Raw genomic sequence first — 7,472 nt, forward strand, 5'->3', positions numbered from 1 at the left:
CTTAGAAGAAGGGGGGGGGGGAACCTATGCGAAGAAAGAAAGAAAACATTAGAATCATGTGGAAAATAAGACCAATTCTACAAGAAATAACAGGGGAAGTCTTTCACATGGAGACAATACAGGAAAGTGGATGGATGAAGTAAACAGCAGCAACAGGAAAAGAATACAGCAAAATGGCAATGATAAAAACCTAATCTATTAATAACCAAACTCTATGTGAATGGCTTACATGCACCAATCAAAAGAAAAAGAGCAGCAAGATGGATAGAGCTCTGGTGGCCTTGCAGCAAGAGGCTACAATTCAGAAGGCACACAGTTCAAGGACACCAGCTGCTCTGTGGAAAAAGGATGGACAATCTTCTTCCGTGTGATTAACTGTCTCTGAAAACCTGCTGGAAGGTGAGCTATGGGTCAGTTCTGACTCTGTGGTACAACATCACAACAAGATGAGAAACGAGAAGAAAGACTACAAATCAAAGAGTAGGGGAAAATACATCAAGCTATGGGTATGCACCATTCAAAACCAGGAAAGCTGTATGCCAGGATGCATTCTATCGCCATACCTTTTAAATCTACATGTGGAACCTGTACTTTTCTCATTTTGGAGCCTGGACTTTATGGGGAGGAATGTGGCATCAGGATTGGAGGAAGACTCATCAACAATCTGCGTTCTGCAGATAACATAATCTTGCTTGCTGAAACTGAAGACGAAATGAGGCATTTGCTACAGAAGGTCAAAGACTGTACACTTCAATATGGAGTGAAGCTCAACATCAAGAAAGCAAAGATCTGGTGAGCTCTGGTGGCCTAGTGGCAAGAAGCTGCATTGCAATCCCAGAGGTACGTGGTTTGAATCCACCAGATGCTCTGCTAGAGAAGGAGGGGCAATCTCCTCCTGTACCAGTCAGATACGATTTGACGGTACACACACACAAAATAATAAAATAAAATAAAATAACCCCAAAGATCTTACCACTGGGTCAAATGGCAACATCATGAAGTGAATTGAGATTGCTAACAATTTCAGCTTGCTTGGTTCCACAATCAACCTTCTTTTTCTTTTTTCTTTTGTATTATTTTTACGTGTGCTGTCAAATCAGATCTGACTGGTACAGGAGGAGATTGCCCCTCCTTCTCCAACACAGCATCGGGTGGATTTGAACCGTGTACCTCTGGGATTGTAGTGCAGCATCTTGCCACTAGGCCACCAGAGCTCCCTCACAATCAACATTCTTGGTACCAGCAGTCAGAAAGTCAAAAGATGGATTGCATTGGAAAAGTCTGATGTTAGTAACTTCTTTAGAGTACTGAAGAGTAATGTTGTCAGTCTGAAAACTAAGGTGCATTTGCTTACTATGCATCAGAGAGCAGGACAATGATGAAGGATGATAGAAGAATAATCAATGCCATTGTGTTGTGGTTCTGGGAAAAAAGTGTTGAACATACTGTAGACGGCCAGGAGAACAAACAGATCAGTCCTGAGAAGGTAAAACCAGGCTGCTCCTTGGAGGCAAAGATTTTGAAGCTCTCTCTCACATATTTTGGGCATGTTGCCAGGAGAGATCAGTCCTTGGAGAAGAGCATCATGCTTGGAAGGGTGGAAGGACAGCACAAAAGAGAAAGACTTAGGATGAAATGGATTGACTCAGTTACTGGAGAAATGGGATTGGGTCTGTCAATGATGAAACTGACTCTGGATAGGGCAGGCTTCAGAGCTGTTTTCGACAAGGTCATTAAGAGTTGCAGGTGACTTGACAACACATAAAAACAACAAGAAGAAATAGTATTAAGAGGAGGTTGTGGAGCACATGGTGAATTCAAACCATGTACCTTCAGCTTGGCAGTACATCTCCTTTCCTTACTAGTTCACCAGAATTCAAGAGACTTCAAAACATCATACTCATTGAAGGACAGAAAAACTAAACTATACACTCAGCTAACTTGACTTCATAGATGTATTCAGAGTACTTCACCCAAGAAAAAACTCAATTTATGTCCCTCTAAGTGCACACAGTATATGTGGTGTTGATATATTCAGCATTGACCACATATTAGGACACAAAGCACGCCACAACAAATTAAAATATGTTCCCAGATCACAATGCCATAAAAATGTAAATTAATAAAAGGATAAATGGGGTGGGGAACCCACACATGTTGTTGTTGGTAGGTGCTGAGTACAACTCATAGAGACCCAATGAACTAATCTGAACTCTGTCCTATCCTGAGCCAACTTCATACTTTATTACACACTTGAGCCAATTGCAGCAGTCATTATGTCAATCCATCTGGTTGAAGGTCTTCCTTGTCTCAACTGACCCTCTGCCTTTCCAAGCATGGTGTCATTCTCCAAGGAATAGCCTCTCTTAGAAACATGCTGAAAGTATGTGAGATGAAGCTTTATCATCTTTGCCTCTAATAAACACTGCACTTTCTCTAAGATATATCTATTTGCATTTTTGACTATTTATGGGTTATTTAGTACTCTTCTCCATTACCACAGCTCAAAAGTGTTTGGTGGAACTCCCAGTATAAGACACGTTTGGAAGCAGGAGTGGCATTCGGCATCCACTTCCACAACATGCTTCTGGAAACTTTATGAACTTTGATAAGTGATGATTGTTATAGGAAAGTTTCCGGCTTTTTGTACATAGGGTCACAATGAGTTGTACTCAATTCGACAGCAATCATTAACAACAACAATATAAATTACAAATATAAATTCATCATGACTAAATAGGATTCATAATAGGTATGCAAGTATGGTCCAATATAAGAAAAAAAATAATGTAATTCATCACAATAACAAAGCCCAGAGAACAAGAATCATATGCTCCTATCAATGGAAAAGACTTGACCAAAACCGTTTTCTTGATATTTCTATAGCAGTTTTGGATGCATCAGCTACTCAGGTCAAGGTTGAGAGAGTTTGTTGAGGAGCAAAACTTATCCTGTGAAACATGAATAACTTAAATGAAGCAAAAAAAAAAATTTAGAGAATATTTTTTTAATTGTGTGTAATTATGGCTTATTGTAATGATCTCTTAAAGTACTCTATAATTATGTATTAATTAAATCTATGTGATTTATTGTTTATTTTATGTAATATCATGGCAATTCAGCCCAGAACTACAATGAATATTAATGTATGAAATATTTTATTGCACTCTGCTCTTATGCATTTATGTATTTGGTATGTAAGCATCCTTAATCTTTCTAGTATTTTAAAAATAAATTCTCATTACATTTACATGCCTATTAAGTGAGTTCTGGTGGGTTAGGGGTTCTACTGTCAACACAAAGATGCAGTTGGTTTGAATTCACCAGCAGCTCCTTAGGAGAAAGATGGACAATTTCCTCACTTGAGATTTATACTCTCTGCAAATGTGCTAGAGGGTCAGTTTGAGCCATTTCTGACTCAATGTTACTGACATCAATATTAAATCTGTTACCAATATTACAGTTTTTACAGTTAAGTTCAGAATCCTATCATAAAAAAGGAATTTTATATTTTTTAATTTTTTATTATTATACTAGTTTATTTACAAAATTTGAATGCATTGTTTTCCATAATAGATTCTAACAACTTCCTTCATCCCCCAACCCATCAAATTGTATTCAGAACTATAGTGAATTCTACCTTACTTTAAAAATAGAGTTTAAAAATTTACATTTTCTTTTATTAAAATGTTTTAAGACTGATTAAAATTTAATATAATTGCCATGTTAGAGTTAATTATAAATGTTGAAAGAAATAATTTAATATTGTCATTTTCAAAACTAATTATAAAATATTTGATGAATAAAATTAAAGTTGATACAAAAATAAAATATTATTTGCAATATAAGGAACAAGTTTGCTAGTTACACTTCTTCAGATGGAATGGCTCCAGTTTACACATTTTCAGAGTATAAATTTGAAATTGAACAGTAAAAGTAAAGTTTTAACTTTGGCTATGATAGCACATTTAGCTAAAATAGAAATTAATATAAAAAATTTTGAAGAACCAAAAAGATAAGCAGGGTGATAAAAGTTGTTATTTCAAATCCATGTTCAAACTCATCAGCTTTCCTGCTTTAAGACAGATGTGGCAATTTGTGCTCTACACCATATTATATGGTCACCAAGTTTTTGTTATTATGTGTTATTGAGTCGGAGTCAACACATAAACCAGTAGCCAGGATATGTATTTTTTTTTCTTTAAAAATATGTTATCATCAGATTTCTTCCCTGACCATAATGGACTGATATATGGACTTGGTGACAGAAATGAGGCTGTGGCTAGAATGATAGAATTCTGTACAATCAATTATTTATTCATAGCAAATGCCTTTTATAAGAAACATAAATGCAAGCTATTCACATGGATTTCACTTGATGTGGTACATAGGAATCAGATTGATTACATCAGTTATTGATTACATTTGTTCAATATCAGAAGTAAAAACAGAAAATGAACTACTCAGATGCAAATTCAGATTAAAACTAAAGAAGGTTAAATCATATCAACAGGAATCAAAATGTGACCTTCAGTCTATCCTTTCATGAATTTAAAAACTAAGGAATAAGTTTGAAGTCGTGAACACTAATTAATGAAGTCGAGATAAGCTGTGGGAAGGTATAAAAAATATTGTTCCCGAAGAATGCAACATGTCATTAAAAAGAAGGAAAAACCAAAATGGATGTCAGAAGAGACTCTTACTATTGTACTAGAAAGCTGGAAGCCAAAGCAAAGGGAAGGAATCAAGAAGTTAAGGAGCTGAATAGAAGATTTCAAAGAGCTGCTCAGGAAGACAAGGCAAAATAATATAATGAAATGTGCAAGGAGTTGGAGTTGGAAAATGAAAAGGGCCAAACTTGCTTAGCATTTCTTAAGCTAAAAGAACTGAAGAATAAATACAAGCCACAAATTGCAATGATTAAAGATGTTATGGGTAGAATATTGAATGGTTCAGGAAGCATTAAAAGAAGATGGAAGGAGTATACATAGTCATTATACCAAAAAGAATTAGCTGACACAGAATTTCAAGAAACAACATATGATCAAGAGACAATGGTGATAAAGGTGGAAGTGCAGGTTGCTCTGAGGAACTTGGAAAAAAATAAAGCCCCAGGAATTAATGGAATACCAATCGACATATTTCAACAGATGCTGTCCTGCATGTGCTCACCAAAATGTGAAAAGAAATCTGGAGGACAACTACTTGGCCAACTGACTGGAAGAGTCATATTTATTCCCATTCCAAAAAAGGTGACCTGACAGAGTCTGGAAATTATTGAACAATATTACTAATACCACACACTAGCAAAATCCTGCTGATGATTATCCAGAAAAGACTTTAACAGTGCATTGACAGAAAACTGCCAGAAATACAAGTTGGATTTAGAAGAGGTCACGGCACTAGGGACATTATTGCCAATGTCAGATGAGTCTTGGCAGAAAGCAAAGAGTACCAGAGGTATGTTTATCCATATTTCACTGACTACGCAGAGTCATTTGACTATGTCAATCACAATGAATTGAGGCTAATTTGAGGAAAATGGAAATCTCAAAACAGTTGATTGTGCTTATATGGAACCTATACTTGGTGTCTTATACTTTCTAGAAAATGATTACATAGACCTTTTCAAAACCAAAATAAAATAAAATTTAAAAAAAACCCATGAACTCCAGTATATAGTTTCAATTACGTTTCCTGGAAAAAATTTTCATCTGGACTGATTCCTAAAACATATCATTCTACCACTTGGCCATTTCTTGGTTCAATGTAGGGACTACTGTCATTCAAGTTTTATGCTCCAGCATTCTTACAAAGTTGATATTACATATGTAGACTAGTTATCACTTAATGTTTCCTTGGTTCTTCAGCCTTCTCTGTAGGTTCATCAGAAGGTTGAGCAGGCTGGGCCTTTCTCTATGGTCTTTCTTCAAGACCTTCAAGGAATGGAGACACATCATCATCATTATAGATCGTAAACTCCATGTCCTCACCAGCAATGCCAATGGAAACATTCTTTGTAGTTAGGTCCTGCTCGGCACGAAGTCTCTCTCTTAAGGTACGAAGACCATGTTTAACCAGTTCATTCAAACTGCACTCCATAAACTCAGACATATATCTCTCCAAGTATGTACGAGCTGATTGAGAGTGAGCATCAACGGACATAGCTCTACAGTCGAAATAGTTAGCAGATGGACATATCTGGAAAATGTAAGGGCCAATATCATCATATCCAGCAATGAGCAGTCTCATACCATACGGTCTCTGACCATAATGCTGTGTTGGTATCTCGGTCTTGCTTCCGATTAGAGACACAAAATGAGACACAGGAAGAGGTCTGACAAAAACAAATCTTGGATCCAAACACTCTTGGTGCATGAAGTTATATAATAGTCTAGCATCAGCAGTAAGGCCTGCAATTGAAATACCAATATGGTTGTCAACATGAAGGATTTTTTTCTGCTGAGCTGCAAGCTCTGACTGTGCTCTCTTTAATGCAACCAATACGGCTTGGTTTTGATTTCAAACCAACTGTGGCTGAACCTTGTTTAACAGCTTCCATTGCATATTCAATTTGATGAATTCTGCCCTGAGGACTCCAAACAGTGACATCATTGTCATATTGGTTGTGAAACATGGTTTCGGATAGCTCATTATCACATCTTACAAACAACTAAAATCAGGGTAAGTTTTTGACCTTCCACTGGATTTTCAGAAGCTGTAAATCCTTTGAAGGGAGACTGCCCATCTTTTTCTCATAGGACACCTAGGGAATTCAAACCACAGTAAGAATAAACTCCATGGTACCCGCTGTGGTTTGAGGGGGTTAGCAACTACCAAAAGTATTCCAAATAATTTCTCATGTTACTGATTTTAGGTAGCTCTTTCCATTACTTTGGTAATTTATTCTCAATTACATGCAGATGATTACTCTAAAAAAGAACATTAGAAGACTCTTTGGCAAATCTTAAACTCTTTTTTCTCTCTCTTTTGTGTGTGTGTGTGTGTGTGTGTGTGTGTACAAAATTTATTCCTGTTATTCTACCTTATAAATTCTTTTGGTTTAGCCTCTAAAAATGAAGTAATTTTTTTCTCAATTCAGATAACACATTTTAGATCTTCTTAGTTTACTCCAAGTCTTGGAAATAGCTTCTGATCACAATCCCGTATTTTCCATTGTTTAATGCTTAAAAACTAGTGTTTAATATATTTTATCCAGAACTCTAATGATAGTATATTTTTAAAAGAAAAAAAAAAATCCTGGATTTCTTTCACTCACACACTCACTCACTCACTCATTGCCTTAACATCAGAACCAGCTAGTACTTGAATCTATTGGGTTTCTAAAATTGTAAATAACATAAGAGAACCCATCTTTCTCTCTTCTCCCATGGAGCCATTAGTGAATTCTATAATTGCCAGAGAGGCACAATGTTGAGTTAATTTTTCTTTTGTCATTTGACATTCATATG

At 36.1% G+C, this 7,472-nt stretch overlaps 1 pseudogene; it reads right to left on the reverse strand.

The window, feature by feature from the left end:
* Window positions 1-5,847: 5,847 nt before the first annotated feature.
* Window positions 5,848-6,646, reverse strand: LOC102848157 (annotated as a pseudogene).
* Between the last annotated feature and the right edge of the window lie 826 nt (window positions 6,647-7,472).

Source organism: Elephantulus edwardii, unplaced genomic scaffold (assembly GCF_000299155.1).
Source record: "Elephantulus edwardii isolate Elephantulus edwardi_28Jun2011 unplaced genomic scaffold, EleEdw1.0 scaffold00124, whole genome shotgun sequence".
NCBI lineage: Eukaryota > Metazoa > Chordata > Mammalia > Macroscelidea > Macroscelididae > Elephantulus > Elephantulus edwardii.